At 38.5% G+C, this 16,863-nt stretch overlaps 1 long non-coding RNA gene across 1 annotated transcript; it reads right to left on the bottom strand.

Annotated features, from left to right (window-relative positions):
• Positions 13,942 to 16,156, bottom strand: LOC110395455. Its single transcript, XR_002436401.1, has 3 exons — positions 16,044 to 16,156; positions 15,659 to 15,802; positions 13,942 to 14,142 (listed from the first exon to the last, which is right to left on the bottom strand). It is a non-coding gene; the product is annotated as an uncharacterized LOC110395455 (long non-coding RNA).

Here is a 16,863-nt window from a genome sequence, read left to right as displayed (position 1 = left end):
GGAAAAACGTTGCTCTGTTTCTCATTCAACTCAAGAATGTGATTGGAGATAAGTACATTTCATCTACATATATATCATTCATGACCCTCATCTATGTAATGTGAGTGGGAAGGAGCAACATATATATTTTTATTCAGAAAACAAAAAGGAAATATATTTTTATTCAGAAGCCCAGCAGCCTTCCAACTCATACCAGCTCAGACTAATGCTTGATGTAAGGCAAGACATTATCTTTTCCCTGGAAATTCCTGCAGCAGTGAGGGCAGGCTGACTGAAATTTGTGTGCTCTCACACCCCATACTAGCCTCTTCCATCCACGCTCCTTCCTATATTTTGGCATTAGGAAAGAAGGATGCTGTTGATTTGGCAGATGCTGCTGCTGGGAAAACCAACAGTATCCCACGGTGGACTGCAGCTGTTTGCCTTCCTCACCTCCCTCAGGCATCCTGCTTTGAACATGTTGGGACAGAGCACAATTTTCTGCCAATACTTTGTCAGATACTTCAGCATCCTTGGGATGGGAACACTCTGCTGACGTGCAAAATGATGTGTTATTTATAAGTTTGCCTTTGTCCCATTAATAAAAAAATACTTAGATAATGTGACAGAGGTTTGTATGGTTTGCCAACACACTTGGCTGAAAATGAAAGTATCTGCTGGAGAGAACTGAGAACAGAGCCCTGGGAGGGACTTTTCCACTGAGTTCAATTAGCTGAATCCAATAAAATATTCTATTCTAACACTGCTACAGAAAACTAGTATGTGAATTCTAAAAAAGATTTTGATTTTGAGGTTAGTCTGCAGAATTCTGCTTCTGCCCATGGCTAACCAAACATATTATGGCCCTGCCTGGGTGCAGCTGAGAAGGACAATTCCTAACTACAAGAGACAATTTCTCTTTAACGATCAAGAGGGCTGTGCTGTGGGAGGCCTCTGTCTTGCATCTCACATATTACTGAGCACCTGTTCTATTGCAGAGTCTGGTTTTGATGTCTGAGAGAAGTCCCAGGTAAAAACAGCAATGGAACATGGGAAATACTGGGATGGAGAGGCATCTGGATCCATACTGAATGCATCAGCACTTACTGCATCTTTGTGTACTGTGTAACACCACGTGCTCGTGTTTTGTTCAGGATTTCCTAAGTGGACATAAAGAAATTTCACTTAGTGACTAAAGTGCTCCATTAAAGACTGTAAGTTTATTCAAATGGTTCAGAATTACTGAGTACATCTTGTGCCATGAATGTTCTCACAAGCTCACTGACTCAACATCTAGTCCTGTGGAGACAGGAATGGAAGATCTTGCCCTTTTCATCATCTCTCAGCTGAAATTTTCTGCTCATATCATTTCTATCCAGCACAGTGCTAAATTTACTTTGTGCAACTCCCAGCTACTTAGGAAAGACAAGGAGGAATATATATATATATTTTTTCCGGTCCCTTGTAAAATTCTGTTGAATGTAAAAGCCTTAAAAACTATACTGAATTTTTGTTAGGTGCAGAGATTGTGTTTATACCCTTTTCAACACCGCAATTCAAAATTGATCTGTGTGAAAAGCTTTCAGATTTTTGATAAAAACACACTTCTTTAGGAAACAGCCAACGAAAATGCTTGGGCCCTGAAAAGGCTAATGGACTTGTTTGCTCCAGGGCAGCACCAGGGCATTCTGACATGCCTTCCCTGGAGCCCCCGCAGGCACCCACCAGGTGTGGTGCTGATGTGCTTGTTGTATTAGGCGAATAATGGAGCACTCGGGTTGTAACGCGGAAGGCCCTTCCCCATTTTGCTTTCTATTGGTTGTCCTACTTACTTGAACCCGTGTCGTAAGACGGGGAGGCTGTACTTCTTTGTTTTCATAACAAGGTGTATAACTAGCCCTTATATGGCTTTTCAGAAGTGTGTGGACAGAACGGGATATTCAATATGATTGGCCAGGAGCCCGTGTGAGCTTCTGGAGCAGTCTAGTAAAAGATAAGAAATACTATATAGTTCTGTAACTTTTACCAATAAACGCCATTTTGCTGTACATCATATTGGTGCCTGTATGCAGTATTTGGCCTGGACCAGACTCTGGTCTCAGCGCACGAGGACGAAATACAGAGGGTTGCCTGCATTCGGCTACATGTGATTTCCTAGCTTGACCTTGGACCTGGCCTGTTGCCTTGCCAAGTGCTTCCTGGATAGGGCTCACTGCTGTCACCACCCTTCTCTGCTTGCTTGTGTCCAATGCTGGGAGACTGTGCCTGATTGATAAGGTCATTGCCCATCTTGTGCTGTGGCTGCCCTTTGTTCCTGGCCTTTCTGGGGAAATAGCTTCACTCTCAGTGCACCCTAACAATGTTATTCTGTTAAAATTTTTTTATACTAGTGGAACAGTTTAAGAGAATCCCGCACCTAAGGACAACTTTCAGCCTTAACTGAGGAAGACCTTGAACTGGTAACCTCAGGATGTCAGCATGTGTCATTGCCATTTGTCAGAACGATTGCCAGATGTCCAGAAAGCTGTTGAATGGCCAAGTACAATGGAAAGGGAGAATGGAGGAGTGGAGTTTGTTCATTCCTGCACTCCCAGTGCTGGCTGTCATGTGAGACTGCAAAGTACAGAGAGAAGGGAATGTCGTGTCCTTTTGCACTGTTAAGATTTTTTGGTACCTAAAACACTGTGCATCATCTTCTTCTGGGCCTTATCAAGTTTGAAAAGATATTTCCTGGAAATGATACTAAACTAATGTTTTTAACAGTGCAGAACTGATAGCAGCAGTATTTTAAAGCAAGCAAAATTTGGGGCCTCAGCCCAGTGGCCTTGCCACTGCCACATGCATATGGCTTTGATAAAATAATGGATGCCATATGTTGTTTCTTAGAAATGTCATGCAGTTTGAATAGGAGAACATTTTCTAATCCAAGAAAGCTCATGGGGAGCAGGAAAGTCAACAGAAAGCTCCTTAAGAAAACAGTAACAACTCCTTACCACTAAGCCCTACACTTACTTACTTATTTTATTGAAAAGTACTTGCAAATGACATTATCTACTGACAAAAAGTCTGAAGCTTCCAGAGTAGGATTCTCATGGCATGAAGTCTCTATCTGTTTCTGGTGTTGGTTTTTGTTTTTGTTTGCTTGTTTTCACATGTCATTTCTGCAGTGTATGAGGATTAATATGTTATATGGATCTTTATGACTATTATTAGGTTTACAAATGATTGAAGTATAGCTTCAACAATCATTTAAGCTTACAATTATTAGTTTCAATGTTTGGTTCAAAAGTATGCCCTGCATGTAAAAGCCAGAATGTTCTGTCTCCCTCATGTAGTGATTTTCAGGTAAGGTTAACATTTTTATTATTAAAAGAAAAACATCAGTGGTATGGAGCCGGGTCTGTAGCCATGACTGTAGCCATTTTGAACTGACATTTTTGTCCATTTATAACATCAATGTTGTCAGTATTATCTAAACAACAGATATAGAGCAATGATGGATACTAGACTAAAACCTAGTAAATAAAAAAATAATTGCTCTTTTTCTAAAATCACTAAAGCATTTCCAAGCCCTTTAAAATGAAAACAATCTTCAAATGTCCATTTTTCTTCCACAAAATTTTATGTTTCTTCATTTTCAAATTCTGACTTTTTTTTTTTTTTTTTTTTAACTATTCAAGATGACTTGCTCGTTCAGGTGTGCTGTCAAGTCCTCAAAGCCCTTTTCAGCCACATCAGGATAGGGAAAGCACTAAGGGGAATGAATGTGATACTAGCAGATGCTGCTGGGCTTTCATAGCTCTTTTTTCTTTAGTTAGGACATTTACTGCTTAAGATCTAGTGTGTGTGTTTCTGTGCTAATATTTATGATGGGAATGGGAAAAAATCATTTTATGTGTATCTCTAGAGCTGAACACCAAAAACAGAATTACTTGCAGACAAGAAGAAACATTTTCAACTAATTTAGTACAGTGCAGCAGGCAATACTTGCCCAGCTCCCTAAACGCATAACTTATACAAAGAAATGTCATATGTAAGAGAATATAGTAGTTGTGAGGAAAATAGCTCATTTTCTAGAATAGGGATGGCATTAAATGTCATATTAAGCCCTTGGTTTGGCTTGCTTTTCATAGATTAGTTTGCCAATTATGTATATGTATAGGAACATATGGAAGAGTTACAGACTGGGGCAGATGGGTCATGTTCCCCTGGGATGCTGTGCACACAGAGTTTACTCTCTCAGATCAACTAAGACTGCAGCAGACAACATGGATGTGTTTGAAAAGGTTGTCTCCTCAAGTGCATTTGTCTGAGTGATTCTGTTAAGTATGAGATTACAGCTTCACGCGGTTTGCAGGAATTGGGTCATTCTTATTTGATATTCTTGATAACAAATGGCATATGCATATACATTTTTAATATAAGCCTGATGTAGAGGAGGCATTTTGTTTTCATACCAGATGGGAGTTGCCTCTGTATGAATCTGTATGTACCCCGCTTAATAGAATATTTTGTGTTTTCTAGACTATAGTTCCAAAGTAATTGCTGTTTTCAAATTAAGGAAAAGCAGATACATTTATTCTAAGAAATGTAGTGGATTTGTTTGTTCCTTATGTGTCAGAAAAACTCATAAACGACAGGTAAGAGGTGAGACCATATAAAAAATCACTCTTGCCCCTGTTCATAAACTCTATTTAAGTACTGGAAATTGCAATGAGGTATCCTCTTGTTTAGCAAGCTAAACAAGCCCAACTCTCAACCTTTCTTCATAGGAAAGGTGCTCCAGCCCCCTGACCAATTTTGTGGCCATTCTCTGGAACCACTCCAAAAGCTCCACAATTTTCTTGTTTTGGGAGACCCTGGCCTGGATACAGTACTCCAAATGGGTCTTCAGGAGAACAGAGAAGAGGGAAATGATCACCTCCTTTGCTCTGCTGGCCACGCTTTTTTTGAAACAGCCCACAATATTGTTGGCATTCCAGGCAGCAAGCAGACATTGCTGGCTCATGTCCAACTTTTCATTCACCAGGTCCTTCCCCACAGGGCTTCTTTCAGTTAGTTCTTCTCCCAGTCTGTAGACACGTCTGAGATTGCCCTAACCCAGATGCAACACCTTGCACTTGGCCTTGTTAAACCTCATTCTGTTCACATGTGCTCATTTTTCAAGCCTGTTTAGGTCCCTCTGGATGGCATCCCTTCCTTCTGTTGTATCACTCAGCTTGGTGTCATCAGGAAAGTTCCTGAGAGTACACTCCATCCCATTGCCTATGTCATTGATTAAGTTGTTGAAGAGCACTGGTCTCAAGACTGACACCTGGGAGACACCACTCATCACCAGTCTCCATGTTAAAGACCTTGCACATGTCCAGATAGATGACATCAGTTGCCCTTCCTTTGTCTATTAATAATGTCACTCCATCATAGAAGGCCACCAGATTGGTGAGGTATGATCTGCTCTTGCTGAAGCCATGCCGGCTGTCTCAGATTACCTCCTCATCTCAAACATGCCTTAACATAGATTCCAGGAGGATCTGCTCCATGATCTTCCCAGGCACAGATGTGAGGATGTCATACTCTGTTTCCATTTAATATTTTAAGTATCTCGTGGATTTTTAACTAATTATTTGTTAACTGAAACTTTATTTCTGCCAGTGGAAGAAAGCTCTAATATTAGAGGGTTCCTGTTGTGTCAAAAATACTCTTTTCTAACACAAAATACTATCTGAACATGTTGTCTTTATGATTCCTTCATATTTCATATTATTTCCACTAGGAAAATGTGAAGTCAAGAGTTACCATTAATAGAATGAAATCAGATCTGTACTCCAGTTGAGTCACCAGCTATTTCACCATATTTGTTTTAGAGCTTGGAAATTTCTATTATATGACATGTTAAAACTACCACAAGAAAACATTTAAAAAAATAGCATTCATGAAAACTGCTAGATTGACAGCTCTGTCATAAAATCTGGCTTTTATCAAGGGGAAAATGTTGTCACATGCACAGTGATAAATGACATTAAGCTATACATGTCAATCTGCACCTCAAACCTTCCTATGTGGAAGAAGAAGCAATACTACATCATGTACTGAAAAAAAGCAGTTAGTGTTGCTGGTGATTTTTATAATCAAGTAAGAGAAAATTCACTGACTAGGAATGAGTGAATATATTTTTTTTCCAGTGGCTACAGAACTAAAAAAAAGAGAAAATATTTAGATGTAATAGAAATAAATCTATTTTAACTGCTTTCATTGTATGGATTTTTAAAATCAAAATAAAAAAATTGTTTGGAATTGGTAATAAATGACAGAGAAATTAAGATCTATGTTTATAACATTTACTGTCTTTGCAGTAGCCTTATGATTAGCCAATTCACCTATAACTTCAGGGATATATTCATATATTTCTCTGTGAAAACTGAGAATTCCACTTCCTCATGTGAACCAGGGTGTAAGCAGTTTGGAATTCAGCTTTCTATGTTTCACTGATTTTGTCATTCAGAGGCACTGACTCCCACTAACAGTAATCCATGCAAAGAGACACAGAGCACCACACAGTGTACTTCACACCATGGCATTGGTAATGATAATCATTAGGAGAAGACAACAATAACAAAATGATGAAGTCAGAGTTAAGACCTGAACTTAGGTATCCTTTGGAAAGATACTTCTAACTGCAGTATTGTTGGCTAAATAAATCTGTCTAAGCTGGCCATATTTATGAATGCAGTTGCTCCTTTTTCAGATTTTTATTCCAAATGCATTAAAAAAAAAGTGCTTTGGAATTGCTGAGAATTTGTGTCAGAAGGAGTGGAGAGTCACCTTTTCCATTTTGTTCGCTACTGCTAGGTGAAATGATATAATTTTGGCACTTCAGAGAGATTTATCTTTTTCTTTTCTAAAAATAGCAACATGTTTAGAAAAAAAACCTGCACATCATTTCATTTCTACTTTAATACATTACAGTCTAAATTTGGGAAGAAGAAGGTATGAGGAATATGTTGAATGCAGTTCTGTTTGAGATTAGGCACCGAGTGCAACCACGTATCTTGCAGCCTGTAATTCTGCTTTGTCAAATGGACACTAAGATAGTGAGTACAAGCACTGCAGGAAAAGCATGAATTAATCTGAATGGAAAGTGTCACTCAGCTCTGGAAATATGCCTGACTTTGAATATTCAGCCTCAAAAGCTAGAAGTTAAAAACTAACATTATGAGTTAGCCAAGTCTGTATTTGTTACTTCAGTATACAACTCTGCCCTTGGATTCTCTTCAGCTTCCTGAGGAGGGGAAGCGCAGAGGGAGGTGTTGGTCTCTTCTCCCTAATCACTGATGGCAAGATGCATGGGAAAGACACAAAGCTGAACCAGGGGAGGTTCAGCGTAGGGATTAGGGAAAAAATATTTACCAAAAGGGTGGTGAAACACTGGAACAAGCTCCCTAGGAGGTGGTTCTTGCCCCATGCCTATAAGTGTTCAAGAAGCATTTGTATAATGCCCTCAGTGACATGCTTTAACATTCGGTTGACCCCGAAGTGGTCAGGCAGTTGGAATAGATGATCTTTGAAGGTCCCTTACAATTGAACTATTCTATTCTACTCTACTCTATTCTGTTTGCAACTGTTAGCTGTTGGCTCTGTAGAACAGAAATCAGTGACTCTCTCTAGAGATTAATGCAGCTGCTCTTTTCAGAAACATCATTCTGCATTGAAAATATGACCTTCAATACAGAAATGCACCATTTCATTACAAATGAGAAAGTTTACATCATTTAAGTAATTTTTTATATATTATGTTGTTTATAGTACTTATACTGGTTAATGACAGAACATCTATGAATGGCACATTTGAAAGACTACTTATATTGTTTGCATCTTGAGGTCAGTATATTCTGTTTGTTTATATTGCTTTTGGCACTTAAGAGCCAAGACCAATATAAAGAGATTTTAATGTTTAAGTCTCAGGGAAAATCTTTGATGAATACCCATTAAATGAATACCATAATGGATGTTAACTTGAAGCATGCACTTAACATTACACATGCAACATGCTCACAATGTTTCTAACAAATTAATCTTTAAAATAATATGCTAAAATCGCACATAGTTATTTTTATTTGCTTTTCAATAATAGATAATAAAACTCTGTAGAATTCTGGATAATTTGTATAGAGAAGTAATTTAGCAGAGATATGAATCCTAAACCCAGTTAAATTTTACAGTCTAACTTCCATACTTTTCCCAGTATTCATAACTCTTCTGGTTTTTACCTAAAAATCTTTCTTAAATCTCCAGAGTCTGGAAGGATGTATATAGATGAGGTAATAGCTCTCATATTTAAAGAAAATAAAAAATTAAAATAAAACATTTACATGGTTTTAAAGCATCTAATTCTTGTGAGAGTTTCACAAGCTGCCTAAAATTATGGTGGTAGTAGAACCTGGGACACATTAATTTTGTCATGAAAGACTTCTTGAATGTCTGAGTTGTACTCAAAAGTTAGTGCAACATCATTGTGTGTTGTGTTGTCCAGCACTTTCCCTGTCTTCCTGTACATGCATGTGAGCATTGGTTCATGTGTGTATTTGTAGGTACGTTTTGGCAAGTGGAGTTTTCTCAGTAGCTATAGAGTGGTATTTTGGAGAGGACCACTAATGGAGTCAGGTGTTCCTGATTACCTCCTTGATCAGGTGTTAGCATAACTTAACAATGTGAAAATGCACATTAGCATGCACGTGTGTATGCGTATGTGAGGACTATAAGCTACTGTGTGACTAATTGCTTTTATTTCTAGGGCAGCAAAAGGGATGATTGCTGACATAATCCTTTGCTGAAATGGTAATTTTCAGTGTCTTAGCCCTTGGTATACTGGCTCCTATTAAAATAGTTCCAGAATGCCTGGCTTTTGCCCAGTCTGTATTTAACAGACTTAGGCCACTCACTCAAGCTTTATGCATTCCAATCTGTGGAACAAACTTCTGTATGTTTGCTATTTCAACTGAAATATGTTAAACTCACCTCTTTTTTTTTTAAATCCTAGCCTGTGTGGTAGCTAAAAAAGACTTGAAATTATTCTAAAGGCTCAAATAGCTAAATTAAAAATGTTAGACAATTGTTATTCTCAGTATTTTTAAGGCTACAGATGTTTCCACCTTTCTCACATCTGCCTATCTCTGAGAGGTACTTTAGAATCATAGAATCATAGAATCCTTAGAGTTGGAAGAAACCTCTGAAAGTCATCTAGTCCAACTCCCCTGCAACGAACAGGGACACCACAACTAGATGAGGTTGCTCAGGGCCTTATCCAGCCTTGCCTTGAAAGTCTGCAGGGACAGGGTATCAACCACATCACTAGGCAACTTGTTCCAGGCCTCATCACCCTTATTGTAAAATATTTTTTCCTTATATCTAACCTATCAACCTCTATGAGCTTGAAACCATTTCCCCATGTTCTGTCACCACAGACCTTGCTAAAGAGTCTGCTGTCCCCTTCTTTCCTGTAGCTCTCCTTTAGATACTGAAAGGCCACTGTCAGGTCACCTTGGAGCCTTCTCTTCTCCAGGGCTCTTCAGCCTGTCCTCACAGGAGAGGTGCTCCATTCCCTTGGATCATTTTTGTGGCCCTCCTCTGGACACACTCCAACAGATCTATGTCTCTCCTGTGCTGAGGACTCCACATCTGGATGTACTACTCCAGGTGAGGCCTCACCAGTGCAGAGTAGAGGGGCAGGATCACCTCCCTTGACCTGCTGGCCACACTTCTTGTGATGCAACCCAGGGTACAGTTGACTTTCTGGGCTGCAAGAGCACACGTCCAGCTTCCCATCCACCAGTACCCCCAGGTCTTTTTCACATCAGGGCTGTGCTCAATCCTTTCTTCTGCCAGTTTGTGTTGGTAATGGGGGTTGCATCGACCCAGGTGCAAGACCTTGCACTTGGATTTGTTGAACCTGTTGTTTAGGGGAATCTGACAACAATTTCAGGTTCTCCAGTTTTGCAGAATCAGTAGAGACACTGTCTGCAAGCCTCTCTGTCAAGATTCAGCTGTATGATGATTCAGATGAAGTTCTATTTGCTGCCAGTGGCAAGATCTAAGAGTTTTGCTTACTAGATTGCATGGATTGCTTGGGAGGCTGATTCTAAATCTGAGTTCTAAACTCTTCTGACCAGTACTAATGGAAACTTTAGGACCTTAAACATGACTTAGTCCTCTTCTAAATTCCTGACTGCCTAGCACTGGTGGGTCTACCTAACCAGAAGGTGTTACTTTAAATTATTTGGCTGAGTATAACTTACCCTAGGATTTCTGGAGATTGCTGTTTTCGTCACTCTAGAAACTGATCTTTACAGCTATATTCTTCTTGTAGTTCTATCTCACCTGTCCTGTAAAAGAGCTTTTTATTTAAAAAAAAAAAAAGGATATGTTTGTGTTTGGCTGGAGTTGCCCCTGTGTTTCCCAACAGTGCTCCATCTGTTTTGCCTTCTTTTCTCACTCAGTTTGATTTTCAGTCTACAGAGGAAGTCTACAGCTGCTTTTGAGTGAAAATGCAATTTATTCTTATTTTAAATAGCTAATCATAAAACCAGTCCACGAACAGCTGCAGTAGTTTCCAGTGTCATCACTCTTCCACCTCCTCTTCTGTAGACTTGTTCCAGCAGAACATGGTAGAGGATCCTAACAGTGCTTCTCATGCAAAGTCTAAAGTTTGGCCAGAAATGATTGAGATTTACATGGCTGACTTTACACTGACAGGAATGAATAAGAATAGCTCTGGTCTGAGGGTGATACCATTTTGCAGGAAGGTAAGATACAGCATCAAACCCCAGAAAGATTGCAACTTCTTATAGTGTTCCAGCTGTATCCTCAAATCATCCTGACTTTTAAAGTCTTTTTATGTTGCCAAAATATTGTCAAGGGATTTTAGGATTGGTATGGGAGCAGATACACAGCTGTGCAGAGATTTTACTCAAGGTCTGATCCAGCTTGAGAGCAAAGTCTGTGCAGGGTGTGCCCAGGGAGTCCAGGTTATGGATTGGCAATATGTCATGTGTCCTGAGTTGAATTTTGCTTTTATATGTACTTCTTGGCAAAATACCTTACCATTTTCACCAGATGAGAACAGCATAAACACAACCTTGTGCTGTCCTCAAGTGCTTTGGGAATCCAGTACTTGTCCAGTACTTGTATATGGAAAGCCTGTAAGTGGATGATTTGTCATAGTTCAGTCACCCAATCCAAACCTCATTCAAAGTTTGTCTTAAGATGAAAAAAAAACAAAAAAGTATTCTATGAGAATGAACGTTTGTGTTGTTCATTATTTCAATATAAAATTATGTTTCTATTATATAAATGATAAATCTTAAGAAGACAGGGAGATATGTGTGGTGTTACTGCTCCCTGGGAGAAGTCATGTTGTTCCTCTTGCATTTTCCCTCTCTTGAATACAAAAATTATTGAAGCTGGGACCAGATAAGAGTGTTAAGAAGAAGCACACATTAGAGATTGAAAATGTCTTCCCATTAAAGACGGAAGGTAAAACATGGGATGTGACCCATGTAGAAATAGTCCCTTTCTAGGAAGGACTAGACAGACTTCTGGTACTTTGTATTTGGAAGACTTTGACAGTGAGTCACCACTCTGAATGTCATTCAGAGTGCCACATAATGTTATTTGGAAGGTGACAGGAATTCCGCTATTAACAGAGCCTTAAAGTGATTAAGGCATTGTTGAAAGGAACATAGATCCCAGCTGCAGTGAAAATCAAACGGAAGACAAATGGGCTTCTGTTTTGCTAAGCCCATTTTCCAGGAAGCATGATCCATTTGAAGTTTGATGAGAGGGAAGTTTTGTTTCTTCTTCACAGTATGCCGATACGTACTATAATGCCTAAGACACCCATAGAGAAGATCCAATATTATGCTTTTCAGTAAGCCTAGACATGGTGTCCTCAGGGGGATTTACCATGTACTAGCTTTGCACTTTCTGAACGGCTGACAAGAAAGTAATGTCTTCTATAAATAAGCTTTTGTGAGCACATAGAGGTAGACAAATATAATGTTAACATTTAATAGCTTCTAGAAAAAAATCCATTACTTCTTAGGTCTAAAGCGGACTTGTTAATTTTATATGTAGATTTGAACAAATTATCAAAAACTGTTCCATCCTGATCCTTTGTGGGAAGCTGATAGATAAAAGAAATAAAACTACTTCTGGAACAAGGATGCTTCTTTGCTTTGTAATATTCTCTACCTGTTTTACAGTTCTGTGCAATATTTAAAATTAGTTTTCCTAGTCATATGCAATCTTGTTAACAAAGAGTGCAAGTCAGCAAATCAGGCTTTGATTTTCTTAGAGCAGTCTCTAGAAAATGTGACAGATTAATTGAATCATCTATTGCAAGCTGTTGACATTGTAGATGAGATAAAATCATAGAATGGTTTGGGTTGGAGGGACCTTTAAGATCATCTAATTCCAACCCCCCTGCTATAGGCATGGACGCCTCCCTCTAGACCAGGTTGCTCAAAACCTCATCCAGTCTGGCTTCAAATGCTTCCAGGGAGGGGGTATCCACAACCTCACTGGGCAACCTGTTCCAGTGTCTCACCACCCTCATAGTAAATAATTTCTTCCTAATATCTAGTCTAAATCTACCCTCTTCCAGTTTAAAACCATTTCCTCTTGTCCTGTCACTACATGACTAGCTAAAAAGGAAAACAAAAAATTTCCAGATTTCCATAATTTCCTTCTGTCCATTCCAAAGCACAAGCTGAATCCCCACAGACTATTAAAACAAAAGCGCCTCTTGCATGCTATAAAAATGGAAAGTGCATAGAATGATAGCATGTCCTAAGTGGGAAGAGACCTACAAGAATCACTGAATCCAGCTCCTGGCTCCACAGACCACCCAAAACCCAAACCATATGTCTGAGAACACTGTCTCAGTGCTTCTTGATCTCTGGCATCTTGGGTCTGTGCGCACTTCCCTGGGGAGCCTGTTCCATGCCCACCACCCTCTGGTGAAGAACCTCTTCCTAACCTCCAACTTCCCTGATGCAGCTCCATGCTGTTCCCTTGGGTCCTGTTGCTGTCACCAGAGAGCAGAGCTCAGCACTGCCTCTCCACTCCCTTCATTAAGAGCTGCAGCCGCCATGAGGCCTCTCCTGAGTCTCCTCTGCTTTGGGCTGAACAAACCAGGGGACCTCAGCCGCTCCTCACACACCTTGCCCTCTAGACCCTTTACCATCTTTGTAGACCTCCTTTGGATGCTCTCTAATATCTTTATGTCCTTCTCACATTGTGGCACCCAAAAGTGCACACAGTGCTCAAGATGAGGCCAAACCACTGCAGAGCAGAGGGGGACAATTTTTTCCCATGGCTGGCCAGGAATGCTAGTTTATCTCAAAAAGCTGTTATGTGTAAATTATATGAACTTTCGTCAAAGGCTGCTTAAGAATAAAATAGAGGAAAAAATAACTCAATACTTTCAATATTCATTAAACTTTTTCCCCTCTGAGCATGTGTTGAGACTTGAACATTAGATTTCTAAAAACTGTACATAAACAAGATAAGGATCCCATGCCATTGCAATGGGACAGTAAAGGAACACTGCCTCCAAGTCAGCCCAGCTCCTGGCTTTAGACTCATGAATGGCGGAGAGAATAAGGCAGCTGCAAACTGTTCACTATCTCCTTAAACTCTGGAGTATGAGAAAGAAGAGGACTACCTTGGTGACTCTTTTAAGAAAAGATGGGATATCACTTGCTCCTACTGGTGAAGGAGATTTTACCATATCAGAAAGGATGGTTTTGAGACAGTCTTGCCACAGCAATTTTGAAAAAATGTTTTCTGGTCCTCAGGTATTTTAAACCACTGACCACAAATGAAAATATTGCTCCTTTTTGGCTTCATTTTTGCAGGAGACATGAATGTGTTTAGAATAATGAAATAACAAAGAAAATGATGGGGCACAAGCTGATCTAATTTGTAATATGTAAACGTGGCAGTTACATGAAAGCTTGTTTTTATCCCTACTATCTGAGCAAACAAGCAATACATTCCTCATAACCTCCACATTAGCCATGCAAGCATAAATGCTGCAAATCCATATACTTGTTTTTTGTTTGTTTGTAGTTTTATACATATGGTTGGTTTCATTGCTTTCAGATCCTGAAATTAAAAACAAAACACACATTTAGGAAAGAGAGATCAGAAAGTGGGAAGACATCTCTAAATACTTTTAAAAATGTAGAGAAAATTATTTGCTGCAAGCTTAGCAATATTTCCAAAAGTTTAAATGGTTGCAAGAGCAGTCTTATGTTTCACATTCAATGCTTAGCTCTGCTAAAATTTTCCTGGATAAACTTTTACAATTCACAATCTTTTTCTGCCTTAGTTCCCAATTTGCAATATGAAGGTAACAGTATTTTCATCCTCACAAACTTTATCTGTCTGAAAACTCCTTGAAGCAATAGACATCTCTGTCTAGTGCCTAGCTACTAATTTATCATAAATTTATATACTCTGAAGCTGAGAAGAGGAATAAAAGACGAGTGAGATTAAGAACTATGAAGGCATCAACACTTTTTGTTTTGTGAACGCATAAAAATATTTTGATTCTGGAAGCAGGGCATAAAGTTAAAAATATAAAATATTTTTATAGGTAAACTGCAAAAACATTAAGCTATTTCACCATTATGGTGCATTGTAAAGCTACCTTGTTTCAAGGATTTTGAAGTTTCAGTGCCCCCACTCGCAAGGACATATTGTGCATCTCAGGGTAGTTTCATGACTCCCAGAAGGTACCATGTTACTCCCTTGAAAGAGCCAATTTTGGCATCATGGGGTTTGCCTTCTATTGACAGTGTCCACAACAAAGGGAAGAGTGGAGGGAATCCAAGTTTTAGTTCTTACTGTCAAAGCACGTGTCAAAGGCTACCACAAGGACAGAGGAAATACAACAGAAACTTGTTAAAGTCAGTGTAAGTCAACTCCGTTCTGCCCTAAGCGCTGAGTCAATAAGGCAGACTGTCATAAAAGTTTGCAACTGTGTGCTTGCTAAGACTATAACATAGCGCTTCTAGTCAAGGCTTCCACATTACTGTCATGTATCAGTCAACTTGTGGTATTTCCCAACTTTTTGTAAGAAGTATTTACTATCTTTACATTTTCCAAGGAATTTTTTTTTTTTTTTTTTACATCAGTTCCTTTTGTCCATAGGAGAGAAAAAGCAACATTAAAAGAATTTATTTTAAAATTCTTCCCTAGAAGGAGATAGCCTATTCCTTGAAAATTCGTTAAACGATTCCTCTTTCAATGACTGTGATCTTTAAATTCTTAATCCCTCAGCTAATTGCAAGAAAAAAAAAAGCTATACATACAATCACTTTCGTACTACTACTTAAAGTTATTTACGTATACTTAGTTTATTCACAAACCATCATTAGTTGAAAATGACAAGATTCTTTTCCTTGTTCTCTTTGGGATCCTAATAGATGTTATTTCTGCAAAATGCTATTACATCAGTTGATGTTCATGTTCACAACTATTTTCTGTAATAGTGATGCTCTGAAGTAAATTGAACAGAACTAAATGTGAGATCCGTCTATGATGTCCTGTCTTTAAGATTTGAAGTTTATAAATTAAGAAGTATTACGAGATTGGTAAAACAATAGTGAAGACTCACAATATTACAGAGTATGATATTTTCAGGATACCATATTTCTTCCTTGTGGTTTCTTTAGCTTCAGAACAGGAGTTAGTCTTTAGGTGTTTGGATGAAGATCGTCCATCTAATGGAAATTTGATCTCAACGAAGGTTTAATCTGCTCTGGAAAACAAAAAAAAAAATTAATAATTACTTCTGTGAATAGCGCTGTTCTGCTTTTATGATACTTCAGTTTGCAAAGTTAGAGGAATTTTCTTCTCCTGTGGACTAGTGTACTGTCTGAGAAAATTTTAAACGGAATGAAATATAAGGAGATTTTTGATAGTGTCCTTAGTTTCAGCTAAATTCTTTAGATAGCTATGAACTGCTCTGGTTTAATTTGTTGAAAACAAATTACTTATACCTTTTATCCGAGCCAAAACTTTCTAAACAGAAAGCAAGTCCTTAGTGATTTATTCAGTTTCTCAGAAGTAATTCTTCTAATGAAACCCACACTACAGCAAATGTGTACAACCACTTTCCTTCCAAGGCACAGGTGGGAGATCCTTTTTCCCTTTATCTTTACTAACTTATCTTCGCCAGTAATAGAAGTGACCTTCACTTCCAATTGAGAACAGATGCAAAGGACTGAGAAGTATGTATGACTGGTTGATACTTGTTAAAGATGCACTAAACTTTCAGAGGCTTGTGTAAACTTGAGCTCAATATGCTTCAGCTAAGTACTGAAACCTGAGTTCTTTCAATTCAAAACTATAAACAATATCACTTTGAGTTTATGGGCGAATTTGTTACATCTTTTTAGTTGAGTATAAAATACTAGAAGGTTAAGAAACAGATTCTGTTCCAATCACCTTGAAAAAATGAAATAAATCTTGTATATATATACTTTATATATATATAAAGTAGAAAAAAAGTGGAAGTCTCATAGTAAGTGGCTATATTTATTACTTCTAGTTAGTTTGGAGATGAAGGATTGAAAGGATTCCCTTAATTAATTATTTCTGGACATCATGATGGCCAGGAAAAAATGATAATAATGAAGAAGAACCTTCTAGAGAAGTTTCAAAACAAGCTGAGCAGATGTCTTGTTTGAAAAGCACTGCTCTTACAACTGTACTGTCACACCTTCATGTCTTAATTACTTGCCAGCTTCTTCCCTGATCCTAGAGGTCTGTAGCTTAATGTTAATCTACATCATACTATATGCTTTTCATCTTTTGAAG

The sequence above is a fragment of the Numida meleagris genome, chromosome 3 (assembly GCF_002078875.1).
Source record: "Numida meleagris isolate 19003 breed g44 Domestic line chromosome 3, NumMel1.0, whole genome shotgun sequence".
In the NCBI taxonomy this organism is placed as follows: Eukaryota; Metazoa; Chordata; class Aves; order Galliformes; family Numididae; genus Numida; species Numida meleagris.
The sequence above is the reverse complement of the archived record's forward strand: the minus strand, read 5'-3'. Positions and strand labels throughout refer to the sequence as shown.